Source organism: Panthera tigris, chromosome B2 (genome assembly GCF_018350195.1).
Source record: "Panthera tigris isolate Pti1 chromosome B2, P.tigris_Pti1_mat1.1, whole genome shotgun sequence".
NCBI lineage: Eukaryota > Metazoa > Chordata > Mammalia > Carnivora > Felidae > Panthera > Panthera tigris.
In genome coordinates, this window is record NC_056664.1 from 79,656,737 (window position 1) to 79,673,748 (window position 17,012).

Below are 17,012 nucleotides of genomic sequence, written 5' to 3' on the forward strand. Positions count from 1 at the left end.
ATAATGTTTGACTATGTTGATAAATACCTGTGCACCCCATGGCCCAGCCAAGTAGACACATGAATTAACTATCTCCCTCCCTGTTTGCTTTTTGTCATCTATCCACACTGGACTGCTTCTAGCTTTTCTGATGTGCTACACTAATTCTGGACTCTGGGCCTTTGCACATGCTGCTTATTCCACCCAGAGTGCTTTTTCATCTGGCCCATTCTTATTTACCCATCATGTGTCAGCTGAAATTCCACTTCCTTAAAGGGAATTTCCCAGATCCTCCCAGGCTACATTCATTCCCTCAGATACATATTGCTAGAGCACACTGAACTCCCCTGTAATATCACACGGAGAGTCACTTGTTTAGTGCCGGACTTTAAGCTCCATGAGGGCAGGAGACGTATCTGTTTTGCTGCCACATGCCTGGCATTTACTAGCTGTTCACAGATCATCCAGTGAATGAGTGGATGAATGAATGTATTGCAAGTTTACACCGCATTAAAAGCTTACAAGGTATAAGTCTCTTACATATAGATACAACCTGTGAGGTAAACATTATTATCTTCACTTTTCCACATAGAGGCCCACAGAGGTTAGGGACTATTTGTATAGAATCTGGGCTTCAAATAAAATAATAATAAATGCAACTGTTCGTGTTTACAGCATTCAATAAGCTAGGTACTATTCTATATGTTTGACAACTCATAGCAACCTAATGAGATAAGTGGCATTCTCTGCCTCCTGGATTTCTTTTTTTTTTTTTATTTAAAAAAAAATTTTTTTTTAACGTTTATTTATCTTTGAGACAGAGAGAGACAGAGCATGAACAGGGGAGGGACAGAGAGAGAGGGAAACACAGAATCTGAAACAGGCTCCAGGCTCTGAGCTGTCAGCACAGAGCCCGACGCAGGGCTCGAACTCACGGACCGTGAGATCATGACCTGAGCCGAAGTCGGACGCTTAACCGACCAAGCCACCCAGGCGCCCATGCCTCCTGGATTTCAGTCTGGAGGGTCCGCTTCCATACATCTCAGGAACCTGGAATCTGGAATTCATGGGGAAGCTGGTCGTTCTTCACCCTGTGGTCTTTCTGTGCCATCTTCAGTTCTCTTTTTCTCTGCCCGAGTAAATAGGGGAAAGTTAGCAAGTCTGCTGGCCAAGCAGATGTCTAGTTGAAGAACAGAATGCTGCTCCTCCCTTCTTGAAGTTACCTTAGTCTGTATAGGAATCCCCTTGCCTCCAGCCACCATGAATAAGCATGGGTGGAGAAATGCTTCTCTTCATAGTCACTGTATCTTCAAAAAGTAACCCTTTCTCCCTGTCTTCCATTTAGATCAACCTATTGGGGTGTGTGTGAGGTAAGCCGTATTCTCTGAGCTGACATCTTAGTGACCTGTAGAAGGGGGAGGGGGAGAGGGAAGGGGAGGGGTGTCAGTACCTACTGCCAATAAATAAGATTTGGTGTTCTGAAATCCGGTTTATACTTACATGTTTTAAGGCTCTGTGTCTTCTCTGGAAGACTTGAAAATACATCTGCACTCCCAGAATTCGGGGATATTATAGCTATTTCATTGTGTTAAATTACAAACCCATACCCTAGAACTAATTCCCCAGATGATGGGGCAGGTCTTTTTTTCTTCTATACCAAGTCACAATATTAATAATGCAGTCACATGTGGGTCTTCTGTAAAAGAGTTTAATTTTCAAAGACAATTAGACAATTTTATGGCTGACTTGAAGCATTTGTCTGTAACCACTGAGTTGATATCATGTTGCCTCCCTAACGGATTCTTGCTGACAGTCAAAGGAGAGATACGTTGTGGGAAGTACAAAGCTTTTCAATTAATTGATGATTCTGTTAGGTGTAAAGCCTGTAATTACTCTGTGGTTGTTGCCTTTGCCAAAAACAAATTGAAAACCTGTTTTATGGGAAAGTTCTTTTCTGAACTTGAAAAGTATAGGTTAAAAAACAAGTAGAAAAGAAAAAGACCATGTTCCATCCTCCAGAATGAGGAGTAGGGAGGAATAAAGGCTTCTGGCCTATACTTTCTCCTAACCAGTGAGTTTATAAAGTACTTTTTGGTGAATAGGGTGATTATTTAGAACAATCTTTAGATCCTATTTTTACATCCTTCTTCTTTTTTTTTTTTTTTTTTTTTTTTTTTTTTTTTTTTTTTTGAAGAGGTGGGGAGGGAGAGAATAAGCAGGGGAGGGGCAGAGGGAGAGAGAGAGAAAGAATCTTAAGCAGGCCCCATGCACAGAGCAGAGCCCAAGGCAGGGCTCGGTCTCACAACAGTGATATCATGACCTGAGCCAAAATCAAGAGTTGGATGCTTAACCAACTGAGCCACCCAGGTGCCCCTATTTTTACATTCTTGACTAGCCATTTCATATCCAACTGATTCATTCATTCATTCAACAAATATTTCTAAGTGCTGCTGTGCCCAGGGAATGTTGCAGACTTTGAGATAAAGTAGTAAGCATGGAAAAGGCTCCTGCTGTCTTGGAGCTCCTATGGGATGCTGGTCACTGGAGGCAAACAATATCCGAGTAAATAAATGAATGAACAATGGTGTTGACTTCGTGCAAAAAAATAGAAATTGACAATGTGATAAAGTATGTGGATTTAGGGGAGGGAGGCAACTAGGCCATTCAGACCCACAAAAACGTTACAGACTTAGGGAGCTCGTGCTCCATTCCTGCCCCCCTCCCACCTGTCTCTGCGAGGTGGTGCTGCTCATGTGACAAATGGAAATGGAAGCCTTTGCAAGAACCTGGCAAACCATTAATAGGATTCTCTTTGGACTCCCGGCTCAGTTCTAAGTAGAACACATAGCTTCTTTAGGGAAAAGAGGAGAAGGCATTTAAAGTCTTAAACAAGAGTAAGGTTCCCCAATCGCTGCCTTAATCAAGTTCATTAAAACCAAATGTATATTTAAAACTTGCTTATGATTAACTTTATTTTAATGTCAGTAATAATATTTTAATTCCTCCATGATGTCTAAAGGTATCTTCATTTAGGAGATGGGGAGAAATGTGCCCCCTAATGTAAATCTTTGGCTTTCATGAAGTGTTTGTAAGTAGTAGACCCAAAATGCTTAAAATATAATTTCTAAGAATTAGCCACTCTGGGGAAAAAAATACTTGGTTTGAAAAACTACTATCATAGACTGTTTGCATGTTCCTCCAGCCACTGTATTTTGAGAGCTGAGACAATAAGACTAAGCCAAACAAGAGTTTAACATACCCCCGCCCACCCACCCACCCACCCACACACACACTGTGTGGGGAAAGAGCAATGCAAAGATCGTAGTTTGTGCTTTTGGTCTCACTGATGAATATGGCACGTGATACACATAGAGTTGTTTGGGTGAACTCCTGCCCTGTTCCAGGCCATAAAGTACACTTCTCTGTTCAACAGGATATTCTGCAGAGAACTGACAGCAGTGACCACTGATTTAGGGTTTTGCTTCAAAGACTGGGGAGCAAATTTAAGTCAAAAATGCATTTATTCTGAAAGAATACCATAGAACTTGGCCTGTACTTGTCCTAACATGGAAAGTTGATGCCATCTTGAAACTAGGGAAGGTAGCATCACACAACAGTTCAGAGTGTTCGCCCTGATATGTGACAGCCGGGGTTCACATCCTGACCTGATCACTACTGGCCGTGTAATCCTGATGAAGTAGCCTGACCTCCCTCTGGTTTATTTCCTCATCTATGAAATGTGGGTAATCATAGCCCCAACCTCTTGTGCTTGCCAAGAGGATTAAGTGAAGACCCTACCACGATATATGGTTTAGGGTAAGAAGCTCAACATTAGCTCTCTTGTCATTTCCGCCATCATCATGGTGGGGTCCACCTGGTGCCCATATGGGGCTCCCTTTGCCCTTTTGTGTTTTCACCTTTTTCTCTGTAAAGCAGCATGAAAGCTAGATCCCCGGAAATGGAGCTACAGCTGGGAGGAAACATGTGCTGCTGTGAACTTAACTCTTAAAGCAGCATTGCTCTCAGTCTCAGAACAATGGAATGTGCTCTTGGAGGAATGCTGCTGTGACTGTCCTCTCCGTGGGCCTGGTGTGCAGAAAAAGACATGCCTGGGAATTTTTAAAGGAATGTAGCTGATCCAGTAGGAGTTGTCTTGAAAGCCTTCTCTGTCAGGCTAACTTGAATGTGTACATATATATGTTCTATGTAATATATAAATGTGCAATATATAGTGTATATAGATTATGTGTAAATTATATTATGTTTATACTTTTTAAAAATACCTATTTTAAAAATATATTAAAGCATCAGAACTGATTAAGCAGGGGGCCTGGGTGGCTCGGTCAGTTGAGTGTCTGACTTTGGCTCAGGTCATGATCTCACAGTTAGTGGGTTCAAACCTCACATCAGGCTGTGTGCTGACAGTGCAGAGCCTGCTTGGGATTCTCTGTCTCCTTCTCTCTTTGCCCCTCTCCTACTCGTGCTCTCTCTCTGTCTCTCAAAAGTAAACATTAAAAAAAAATTTTTTAAAGAACTAATTAAGCAAAATGAAAGCTTTTATATTATGTAGGGAGATCCTTGGGAAGTAAGCCAATAGGCCAGTGTGCGTCTTCTCTGTTCTGCCCCAGGCCATGTTGCAAACTTGGGCAAGACATTTACCTTTTACCTTCATTGACCCATCTGAAAATGAATATGACAGACACAAAGAAACATTTATTCATTGCAACCTTATTTGTGACAAAAAAAAAAAAAAGAATTGGAAACAATCTAAATGATTATCAATACAGAATTGCCTAGATAAACTAAAGTATTCCATAGGATACTATAAGAGCAGTTTTTGAAAAAAGCAAGTTGTAAATAATACATATAGTAATTATACTAAAATGCACACACACACACACACACACACACACACACATAAACACAACTCTGTACCATTGTATTTCCACAAGTGTGTGCACCCACAGAAATAATCTGGAAGGGATGACTCCAAACTGCGAATATGGTTCCCTACAGGAGGGAAATTGAATGGAAAAGAGGCAGTGGTCAAGGGGAATATTGCTTTATATATCATATTTGAATTTTATCCTACAATAAGAATTTATGCATGTATTGTATTGCATGTATTGCAATTAAATTTAAAATAATTTCTAAAATAGGCATGAGGCTATCTTAGTTCGGGCTTCTGTGACAACAAATAAACAATAAACATTTATTTCTTACAGTTCTGGAATCTGGGAGGTCTAAGACAAGGTGCCAGTGATTTGGGTTTTTGGAAAAAACTCTCTTCCTGGCTTGTAGACAGCTGCCTTCTTGCTGTGTCCTCACTTGGCAGAGAGAGAGAGGGCTCTGGTCTCCTTCTCTTCTCTTATAAGGGTACTAATCCCATCATGGGGGCACCACCCTCATGACCTCGTCCAAACCTAAGTACCTTTGAAAGGCCCTGATTTCTAATACCATCACCTTGGAGATCAGGACTTCATTATGAGAATTTGGGGAGACACACATATTTCATCTGTAGCACCAGTCTGTAAGGTCTCTGAAAATCCCCACTGCAGAGCGTAAGTCTGGATATTTGTGAAGATACCACATTCCATTGTCACTCCAGGAACCTCCCTCCTGGCCTCCCACACAAGGTTTTAGAGTTTGGACACTGGTAATTTTCAGACACAATTGCCAGTCTTCAGCCAAAATCCATGTTCAATTCAAATTCTAAGTGTTTAGATGACTAAATAAAATGAACAGCATACTAGTAGTTAGACCTTGGTCTACAAAGGAGTTTAATCTGCTCTGAGGGCCTGACTTGGCCAACGAAGCTGGATATCTTTGTCAAATGACTTAAATCTGGGTTAGTAAAAAGGGGTGTGACTAAGAAGGCAATATAAACACCCAGGAGATTCAGACATGAGGGCACATGATCTGTGAGAGCTAGATTTATTTGGCTTCAAATCTAAAGTTGTGCTTTTAAGGGAATAAATGTTGGGTTTAGGCATTGAAGGGGGAAACCAACTTCCTAGGAAGCAAGAGCAAGGAGGGGTGGGGGAGAAGCAGTGAGGGAGGAGGGAAGGGGGAGAGGCAGTGAGGGGGGAGGGAAGGGAGGGAGGCAGTGAGGAGGGAGGGAAGAGGGAAAAGGGTGAGGCAGTGAGGAGGGAAGGAAGTGGAGAAGCTGGTGTTATTAGTTGTTAGGTAGAAACGAGTTGAGGTAAAGTACTCTCCCTCAGTCCAAGCTCACAGGGGATATTTCTTTCTTTTTTATAACGTTTATTTATTTTTGAGAGAGACAGAGACAGAAACAGAATGCGAGTGGGTTAGGGGCAGAGAGAGAGGGATACACAGAATCTGAAGCTGGCTCCAGGCTCTGAAGTGACAGCACAGAACCGGCTGCGGGGCTCGAACTCACGAGCTGTGAGATCATGACCTGAGCTGAAGTCGAACGCTCAACCGACTGAGCCACCCAGGCACCCCTCAGAGGGGATGTTTCTGAAGGTGGCTTGAATTGTAGGCAGTTTGAACCTGAGTATCCTAGAATGATGATTTGCACTAGGGAAGAGGATGTATTTGAAGGGAGAGAGACAGTGTGTGAGTGAGGGATGGGAGTAGACTGTAGAGTTTTGAAAAGCATATTCTAGATATCTATGTTTGTATTACAAAGGAATAAAAAAACTTCAACAACATCTTCTAGGCTGGTTGTAATCCCCAGAAAACACCATAAGAGACCTGAGTTTTAAAAGATTAAGAATTACCCAAAAACAAGCTTAAAGTGGGGGTGCCTGGGTGGCTCAGTTAGTTGCGAGTCTGACTCTTAATTTCGGCTCAGGTCATGGTCCCATGGGTCATGAGATTGAGTCTCGTGCTGACTGTGGAGCCTGCTTGGGATTCTCTCTCCCTTCCTTTCTGCCTCTCCTCAGTTCGCATGTATTCTCTCTCTCTCTCTCAGTCTCTCTCAAAATAAATAAATAAACTTCAGGGGTGCCTCAGTGGCTCAGTTGGTTAAGCATCCAACTTTGGCTCAGGTCATGATGTCATGGTTTGTGAGTTCGAGCCTGTATCAGGCTCTCTGCTGTCAGCTTAGAGCCCCTTCTCTCTCTCTGCCCCTCCCGCACTCATTCTCATTCTCTCTCTCTCTCTCTCTCTCTCTCTGTCTCTCTGTCTCGGGAAAAAAAAAAAAAAAAAGACTTAAACTGAAAAAAACCCAACAGGCTTAAAGCTAAGGACCATGGATGTCTCAGAGCTATGGGTCCTCTGTGAATCTACACGGCACCAACCATTATCCGTGGCCTGGATAATTTGTGCATATATTCTACTATTTTTTTTTTTTTAATGTCTGTAGATCAAGAATAAAATACCAGTAATTCATTGTATCTTTTGTCACTGGGTATTTTCTTGAAGACTTAAAAAAAGTTTCATTATAGAACATTTTAAACACATATGAAAGTAGAAAGAAGAGCAAATGGACCTGTACAGATCCCCTCTGTTTCAACAGTTTTCAGAGCATGGCCAATCTTATTTCATCTCCACCTGTGTCCCCCAAAACCAGGTTGCTTTGTACCGATCCAGACAGCCTGTTATTTCATCTGTGACTATTTCAGTTTGTATATCTAAAAGCACTCTTCTAAGGTAAATAACTGCAGTGTCTTTATCATACTTTCAAAAATCAATCACTCCTTGATATCATAAAATATTCAGTAATTATTTACATTTTTTGACTGTCACATAAAATTTTAAGTTTCTCCTCACTGGAATCCGAAAAAGGCTGTATGTAACAATTGGCTGTGTCTTTTAAGTCTTTCTTAATCTCTACATTTCTTTTCTCTTTTTTATTTTCTGCAGTTTTTTGTTGTTATTGTTGAAGAAATCAGGTCAGAAACAGAGCAAAGTTTCTCAAAGTGTGGTCTGGTGCTGGTTTGTGACAAGTACAGAGTAAATGTTTAGAAAGTGTTCTAGCAATTAGACATTGCTGTAACATTCAGTCACATGCGTATTATCAGCAAATGTGGTTTGGACTTAAATTTTGTGTATTGAGGACATTCTAATGCTGCAGCTAGGGTGATAAGAAAACATTCCAGAATAATTATGATGATGGAGAAGCTTGTGTCAGAAAGTAAATAAATGCTGCTTCCTTCATCACTAATGTCTTGGCTATGAAAACATGTCAGCAGAATTAAGCAGTAGGCTTAGTGATATAAGAAAAATTATGAATTTACATAAAGACTAATCTATTAAATTTGAGTTTATTGTCTTTATTATGTGCTAAGTGGAAGCTAATCATAAACAATAGTTATTGCATACAGAAGTGTGATGGTTTTTGAGGGAAAACGTTCTGTCAAGTGTAAGAACTCCTAGTGTTCCTCAAGATAAGAAGCCACATAAAATTTATGTGATATCTTTGGTATTTTAATCACCTTAATACTTTTGTGCAAAGAAGAAAAATAACATGTTTTTCAATGGCAAATAAGATCAAAAGGGAAATAAAAGCTTGGAAGAGCAGAGTTTCTAAATTTTTTTTTTAATGTTTATTTTTGAGTGAGTGAGAGAGAGAGAGAGAGAGAGAGAGAGAGAGTGGGGGAAGGGCAGAAACAGAGGGAAACATATAGTCTGAAGCAGGCTTCAGGCTCCGAGCTGTCAGCACAGAGACCAACACAGGGCTCGAACTCACAAACTGAGATCATGACCTGAGCAGAAGTCTAACGCTTACCTGACTGAGCCTCCCAGGCGCCCCAGAAGAGCAGTTTCAATGGATTGTTATGACATATTCCATTAATTACAACCACAATCAATGAAGAATATCCATATGATATTGTACATATATAACAAGTGGTCACTAAACATCATTTGAATTTTACCAAACATTTTTGAATTTAATTGTCCATCAAAAGAAAATGCATGCAGAGGAAAGTCATGAATCTAGAAGTCCATTTATTTCATTGAAAGATAACTTAAATTTAACCTTACAAGATAAATTACTAGAATTGGCTACTATAGATTGAAGATAAATTTTGAAAATGCAACTTCTGTTGTTTCATTTTAGATAAAGGTTAAAAAGTGAATATCTTGAGCTTGCTAAAGTTATATTAAAATCTGTTCTTCCATTCCTGTAAGTCACACCTTTGTGAGACTGTTTTTTCTGCTATGATTTTTATTAAACCTGGAAAAAATTCATATAAATATCCTCAGTAAGTAGTGTTTTATTTATTTTTTTGTTTTGATTAATTTTGAGAGAGTGAGCAAGCATGAGCAGAGGAAGAACAGAGAAAGAGATACAGAATCTGAAGCAGGCTCTAGGTTCTGAGCTGTCAACACAGAGCCCGTTGCAGGGCTCGAACTCACAAACAGTGAGGTCATGACCTGAGCCAAAGTCAGATGCTTAACCAACTGAGCCACCCAGGTGCCCCAGTAGTGTTGTCTTTAATCCATTTTAGGTCACACTGGTTAACAGACTTGAAGCAAGCTGATTTTTCACATTAAAATTTTTAAATAGTGATATACAGAGTGTTTATTCAAAGTGTATATGTAAGCATTTATTCCTCATAATATGAGCAATTGCTACTTTTTCATAACTTTATTTAGTTATGACTGCAGAATGGCAGAAAGTTGGGAATGTAATAGCAGTTTTCTATTAATTGCCTATATGCACATTTTCAAAGAATAATTTGTATAGCTTTCCTAATTCTTATTTTATGTCTTTTTAATCTATGAATAAAAATTAGGGGTTGTATTTTATATATTAAAATTTTTTGCTAGTGCAATTTTATTATATTTACAAATATAATTTAAAAAACTGAGACATGTTAGAAATAAAAAGTCAAATTAGAAGAAAGCCATCCCCATGGTGTCCTTTAACATGTCCCTCTGTTCTTTGTATTTCCTGTTTATTGGTAGTTAGATCTCCTTGAAGCTTGGTCAGAGTCAGGCTCTTTTTGGAGGGCGGGAGGAACGTTTGGTGTTATATACTTCCGGCAGGAAGTATACAGTGTCCAGTTGCTGCTGTCTCTCTCTGTGATGTTATTACCTGTTGATTGCTGAGATCCATGAATTCATTAGGAAATATACAGTGGTCATATTCTATCATACTTCCTTCATTTATCTCTGTGCTTCTGTACTATGAGATACTTCTACAAAGAGAAATTTCATCTCATCAACTATTTGATCATCCGGAGGCATAGGAGGCATGGATAGTATAGGACACAAAATCCTTTTGACACCCTCAAAGTCCTTGTACTTGGTAGTGCTTTTCTAGTGATTTCTTGCATAGAGAAATAGCTCTCACCAATTTTTTTTTTATTTCAGTTCCAATTAGTTAATGTGCAGTGTTCTATTAATTTCAGTGTGCAATATAGGGATTCAACACTTCCAGATATCACCCAGTGCTCCTCATGACAAGTGCACTCCTTAATCCCCATTACCTATTTAACCCATCCCCCCACTACCTCCCCTCTGGTAACCATCAGTTTGTTCTCTATAATAGAGTCCAGGGGTGCCTGGGTGGTCCAGTCAGTTGAACTTCCGACTCTTGATTTCAGCTCAGGTCATGATCTTATGGTCATGAGATCAAGTCCTGAGTTGAGCTTCACACTGGGCATGGAACCTGCTTGAGATTCTCTCGCTTTCCCCCTCTGCCCCTTCCCAATGCGTGTGCGTGTGCATGTGTACACTCTCTCTATCTCTCTAAAATAAAAAAAAAAAAAGGAGTCTTTTTTGCTTTGTCTCTCTTTCTTTTTCCCTTTGCTTGTTTGTTTCTTAAATTCCATGTATGAGTGAAATCATACGGTAATTGTCTTTCTCTGACTGACTTATTTTGCTTAGCATTATACTTGGTAGCTCTATCCATGTCACTGCAAATGGTAAGATTTCATTCTTTTTTGTGGCTGAATAATATTCCATTGTACACACACACCACCACCACCACCACCACCACCACCACCACCAATACCACTTCTTTATCCATTCTTTAATTCGTGGAAACTTGGGCTATATTCATAATTTGGCTAATGTAGATAGTGCTGCTACATAAATATCAGGGTGCATGTATCCCTTTGAAGTAGTGTTTTGTATTCTTTGAGTAAATATCCAGGAGCACAATTGCTGAATCATAAGGTACTTGTATTTTAACTCTTTGAGGAACCTCCATAACGTCTTCCACAGTGGCTGCAGCAGTTTGCATTCCCACCAACAGTGCAAGAGGATTCCCCTTTCTCTGCATTCTTGCCAATACAATTTCAGAAGCTGGTGTCATTTTTTTCTTTCTATTTGTCTAACAAATTTGTATTTCTGCTCATTAAAAAAAAAAAAAGGTAACTTTGTGGGGAGAGTATGGATTTCATTTGCCCAAATAAATATCTTTTAACTTTTGAATCTCAAATTGCCAAATGTGTATTCATTCTTAGGGTTTTTATGGTATTTTATATTCAACTTGCCTGATACTGGGCAAAAGTTAGGTCACTAAATATCATGGACACGTAAGGATAAGGAATAACAGACATGATGAAAGGCAAATATAATGTGAATGTTCCTTCATATAATTTTGTAAAAGAATATATACTACCTTTTACTTTACTTTTTCAGACTGCCAGCTATAATCCAAGGACAGTATACTATGTTTTGCTTCACAGATAACAAGAAAAATAACATCGATAGGTCTTCCTATTCTACAGAGAGAGTGTCCTGACTCTTCGACAAGGAATCATTACAGGAGTTCTGCCAGTTTCTAGGCGTATCTATACACTTGGGGTATATATATATTTGGTATATCTATACACTTGGAGGCTGGGAAAATAACCACAAGATGGTTTTGTGGACCTGCTAGATGGTTCACCCACTGTGAAATAGACATGGTGACAACTTTATTCATCACCTGGACTCCATAAATTTCTGTTTCAATTGGAGAACTACCATTTTGGTCCCATGGGATCAGGGTCAGCTTGGACCCATAGCCAACAGGAAAAATCTGGCACCCCACTTTCCTCAGTACCAACAATCTTAGTACATGGTTCCGTGTCCTTGTATAGAAGGATCAGAGGAATCTTTATCATATGAACTATGTGGTGGTATTGCAGGGTCCTTCCCCAAGACCACTCCTCAGCCAGTGACCTGTGAACCTATGAATACAGCAACTGATATCAACCTTCTGCTCTCAGCTCACTGTCTTTTTTATACAAATCAAGTAACATCCTAGTCAGTTGTCTACCCATCTTGCCCATGGCCGATTAACTTTGCCACAGATTCCCTCCTAATGATCAGAGCCCCTTGTTTGCCACTGTGGCCTTGCTGTCAGTTATGGTATTTACATCCACCTAGCCTTTGATGGTTACTTGTCACCACCTGGCCCCTGCTATTTTGGAATCCTATCATTTCTCTTTAATTCATATGAGCCCAATACTGTGGCAGCATCTTCTACAGTCAACTCATCAACAGAGAACAGAACCATTGGACTTCTCCATGATGCCATCCCCCTCATTAGTGCCCTTATCCCTTTAGGGAAGGAAGTGACCTCTTGGCCTTTCTAGGATCATGTTCAGATAGTGAGTTCTTTAGTTCTCTCATAATAAATCCAGTCTAGCACACCACCTTTTTGCCTTTTGACTCCTCCCTCAATGTTCTGCTACAGCTGTTCCAGCATCTCTCTTAGTTTCTGTAGACCACTATTGGGCCCAGGCTTCCAGGAACCATGCCAGCTTCAGGTGTCTGTGGCTGGTATGAAACCACAACTTACAAGACAGTGCTTTTGTGTCAATAAATTCTCACCAATCAAGCCTGACATTCACCCCACTGACCCTCCTTCGGACCCATGTGTTCCCTCAGTTCCATCAGTACGGAACATTGGAACCTGAAAGTCCTTCACTATGAAGCTAGTTCCTGCAAGAGCAGGGACTCTGTTTCCTCACATGGTGCTGAAATCTGACCCTAATTATTGGCTGGGATGGAAGGATTTTGAGGAAGGGGAGCATCACCTTATGAGGCAGTGGCCTCAGGTGAGGTCTTTGGTCTCTAGGCAAGAAGAGGCAACTCTCCTCTAGCAAGTAAAAGTTGCTTTGGGTGTTCAGAAAGTTCAGGGGAATTGGGGAGTTCAGAATTCTGGGACTTGCCCACAAAATGTCCCCATGGCAAGTCTCAGGGTGGCTCCATCTGTGTAAACTCACCACACACCTAGGTTGTGCCAAGAGGTGTCCTGAGGGAGACCCACTCCATGTTGTCAAAAAAACTGCATCCCAAGTGAGGTGCTGTGTAGGTCTATGGTCGGTGGTTTTGGTTGTAGCAGCAGTGGATGGTGAGGCGAAATCAAGAGAATGATGAAGTGGCACACACAAGTGACTGAAACAGGAGGTTTCCGTGAGACTTTATATACAAGACAAGGTCAGAGAAATCCATCATTTAAATCCAGAACTTCCTGTGTGACAGATACATTCACAGGGTTCACAGGTAGCCAGTTTCCTCAAGTGTCTCCAACCCCAAAAGATGGACTAACTCTCGAGGAAAGCAATATTGAACTAGAGTCAAGCATGGTTGCCTAATTCCATAATAGCAATAATAATAGTGGTTACTAAAAGCTGGTATCTGTGTACATTCTGGATTCATTATCTTATTTCTATAACATAATGTGTCGATTATCTTATTTAACACTATCTTATTTAATGTTCCTAACCATTCTGTTACATACAGAATATGTCCATTTTACAAAAGCAGCAGCTGATACTCAGAGAAGCTAAGTAGCTTCTCCATAATAAAATAACCAGTAAGGAGTGAATCCTAAATTTATCCCACTCCATTGTTAATCACCTGATTTTTAGCAGCTATGTTGCTAAATGTATATACTAGTTCAAAAGTTTTTATACATATGTAAATAATTTCTGAGAAAGGAACAGTACAGCAAATCAGTAATGTTCTAAAACATCATTTTTTTAAAAATTGCATCAAACCACAATTAGAAAAAAGTAAAAGAAAAAAAGAGGATCTTCTCACTGTGATTAGCATTCACCAAGATGAGCAGTCCCCAGGACCATGAAGAGGATCACCCCCTGCAGTCGGTGTTTCTTCAGTCCTTGGTAATTATAGGATTAATTTTGAACTGTCACCCCTGAAATATTACTTTCAAGGAAGTTTCTGATTTATGGAGGACCGTTGGCATTGCTAAAACTGATAACTAAAAAGATCCTGTTACAACTTGTTATTTAGGAGATTGAATTTGATGCGTTCCAGCAACAAATTTAGGCAGGTGTAGGGAGCAGTGGTTGTTCTGGTAAGAGGTGGATCTTGGAGATGGGAAACCAGAATATCACACCTTCCTCCTGCCACCTCCAGGAAGGCAGCATGCTGAGCAGTTTCAGAGATACAGTGATGGAACCCGCCTCTTCTTTGGCCTGTGGCCCCAGTGTTCATGTGTTTGCCCATACTTGAGGACGACGGGGTAAGGTGGGAAGCCATCAAGCATGGTGCCTTGTTCCCAGGCCCTGGGGGTGTTGGGAGGGATGGCATCCTGCTCAGCTGATTCTCAGCCAACAAAGGTTCCTTGACAGCTTATCCTCAGGAACTCTGGGGACAACTCTTGGCATCCCTGTTTTTCTCCTTGTTGATATGTCTTCCTTTATGGCAGGATTTCCCCCTTAGGACTGAGCGGCAAAGCTCACTAGTGAAACTCCTTATATATTGTATAGAAAATTACGTCCTTTAGTTTGTCTGATAGAAATAATTGGTGAGTGTATCCCGGGGATGTCAAAAGGTGCATTTGCTATAAGCCAATTTCTACTATTTCTGTAATCTTAACATCAGCAGTAGTTTATTTGGACACTTTCTATGTGGTCACTGTGCCAAACACTATCATCTTGAGTCTCACAATAGCCATTTGAGATCATTCTTTTATTATCTCCATTTTGTAGAGGAAGAGACTGAGTCTTAGAGGGCTTAAATGGCTTGCCCACAGCATAGTGCCTGTAGCAGCTGTCTGATTTCAATGCCCTGATCTTCACTTGACATTAAAAAAAATTGAGAAATATCTCATGTATCATAAACTCACCCTTTATAAAGTATACAGATTTAGTGGTTTTTACTATATCCACAAAGTTGTGCAATCATCAAACTACCTATTCCAGAACATTTCCATCACCCCAAAAAGAACCCCGTATGTGGGCGCCTGGGCGGCTCAGGAGGTTGAACATCCAACTTCAGCTCAGTCACGCTCTTGTGGTTTGGTGGGTTTGAGCCCCACGTCGGGCTCTGCACTGACACTGTGGAGCCTGCTTGGGACGTTCTCTCTCACTCTTCCTCTTGCTCTCCCTCTCTCTCTGCCCCTCCCCCACTCATGTACTCTCTTTCTCAAAATAAATAAATAAACTTAAAAAGAGAAAGGAACCGCATAGTCACTAGTAGCCATTCCCCTTTCTCTTCTCTCCTCACTCCTGCCAGCCACCAGTGTGCTTTCTGTCTGTATGGAATTTGCCTATTCTGGATATTTTATGTAAATGCAAGCATACAATATGTGATCTTTTGTGTCTGGCTTCGTTTACTTAGCTTAATGTTTTCAAGGTCCATCCATGTTATAGGATATATCAGTAGTTCATTCTTTTTTATGGTTGAGTAATATTCCATTGTAAGGATATACTACATTTTGTGTGTTCATTTTATCAGGCTGACGGACATTTGAGTTATTTCCACTTTTTGGTTGTGAATAATGCTGCTGTGAATGCAGGTATGCATGTATGCAGGTTTGTATGCAGGTTTCTGTGTGATCATGTGTATTCAGTTCACTTGTGTATGTATACAGTTGGGAGGTGGAAGTGCTGATTCACGTGGTATGTCTGTGACTTCCCTGGACTTTTACTTGAAAACTCTGGAGTCTTTTTCACGTATGAAAGTAAAACAAGGAAGTTTCCGAGGCAGTGATTTAGAAGACTATCATAGTATGGAGAAGCCGTCTCCTGGAGGGGGTTTCTCCTCTGGAGCTCTGTTACTGTTTTCATAAAGTTGTCTGGTGGCATGCAGACGTTTGTAAAGCAGTGTGAACCTGAGTCTCCATGTGTGGGCCAGGGAGCACATGATTTACACATGAGCAATTATGCTTCCATTTCCATTTTCATCTCTCACCATTGGAATATACTCAACTGCTTTTTAAGTCTAATTTAACAAAAACAAGTCATGAACTAAATAAAAGGCTGTCCTTGGTGTCCTCGTCCTTTCATCCATGGGGCGTTTGATGTGCGTCCAGTGGGTGGAGGGATTTGTTCCAGTGGTAGAGGGGGCAAGACTGCTGTTGACCTAGAACAGAGGGCTGTGCCGTCCGGGGTCAGCCTCCTCTGCAGGTAATTTTCCAGTTAATGATATTCAGGCAGTGATAGTTCTTTTGCTCTAACATAGTTTATAAAAAATAACAAAAGCAAACTAGAGTTAAAGGTTTATTCTCCTTATATGACTTTTTGAAGGCAGAGTACCTCCCAGAATAGTGAGGAATAGACAGAAATCCAGTGCCCAGCACTCCTGCCTCTGGAACTCTCACATGCCTTATATGATTCACATAGACCGAGAGGATATACATGATGGTAAGAAATATGTGTAGAAACATCTGCTGAATTTGAATACACGCATGGATGCCTGTGACCCAGCTATTCCACTCCGTAGGTACACATGGCATATATGTCTTCACCAAAAGACACGCATGTAAGAATGTTTATAGCCACATTGTTTTCAATACACAAAACATAAAACTAACCAAAAGCCTATCAGTAGAAGAATGGATAAATGAATTGTGGAATTTTCATACCATGGAACACTATATAGCCATGAGAGTGAATGGAGTAGAACTATTTGCAACCATATGGATGAATTTCACAAATAAAATGGGGACTGAAAGAAGCCAGGCGGAAAAGGACATCCCGTTTGATTCCATTCATATAAGCTCAAAAATAGGCAAAACTTGTCAAAAATCAGGAGAGTGGCTACTCTTGGGGGTAAAAGTAGTAATTAGAAGTGCATGGGTTGGATGGTGACTATGTGGCTCAGTCAGTTAAGCATCTGACTCTTGATTTCAGCTCAGATTTCAGCCCAGG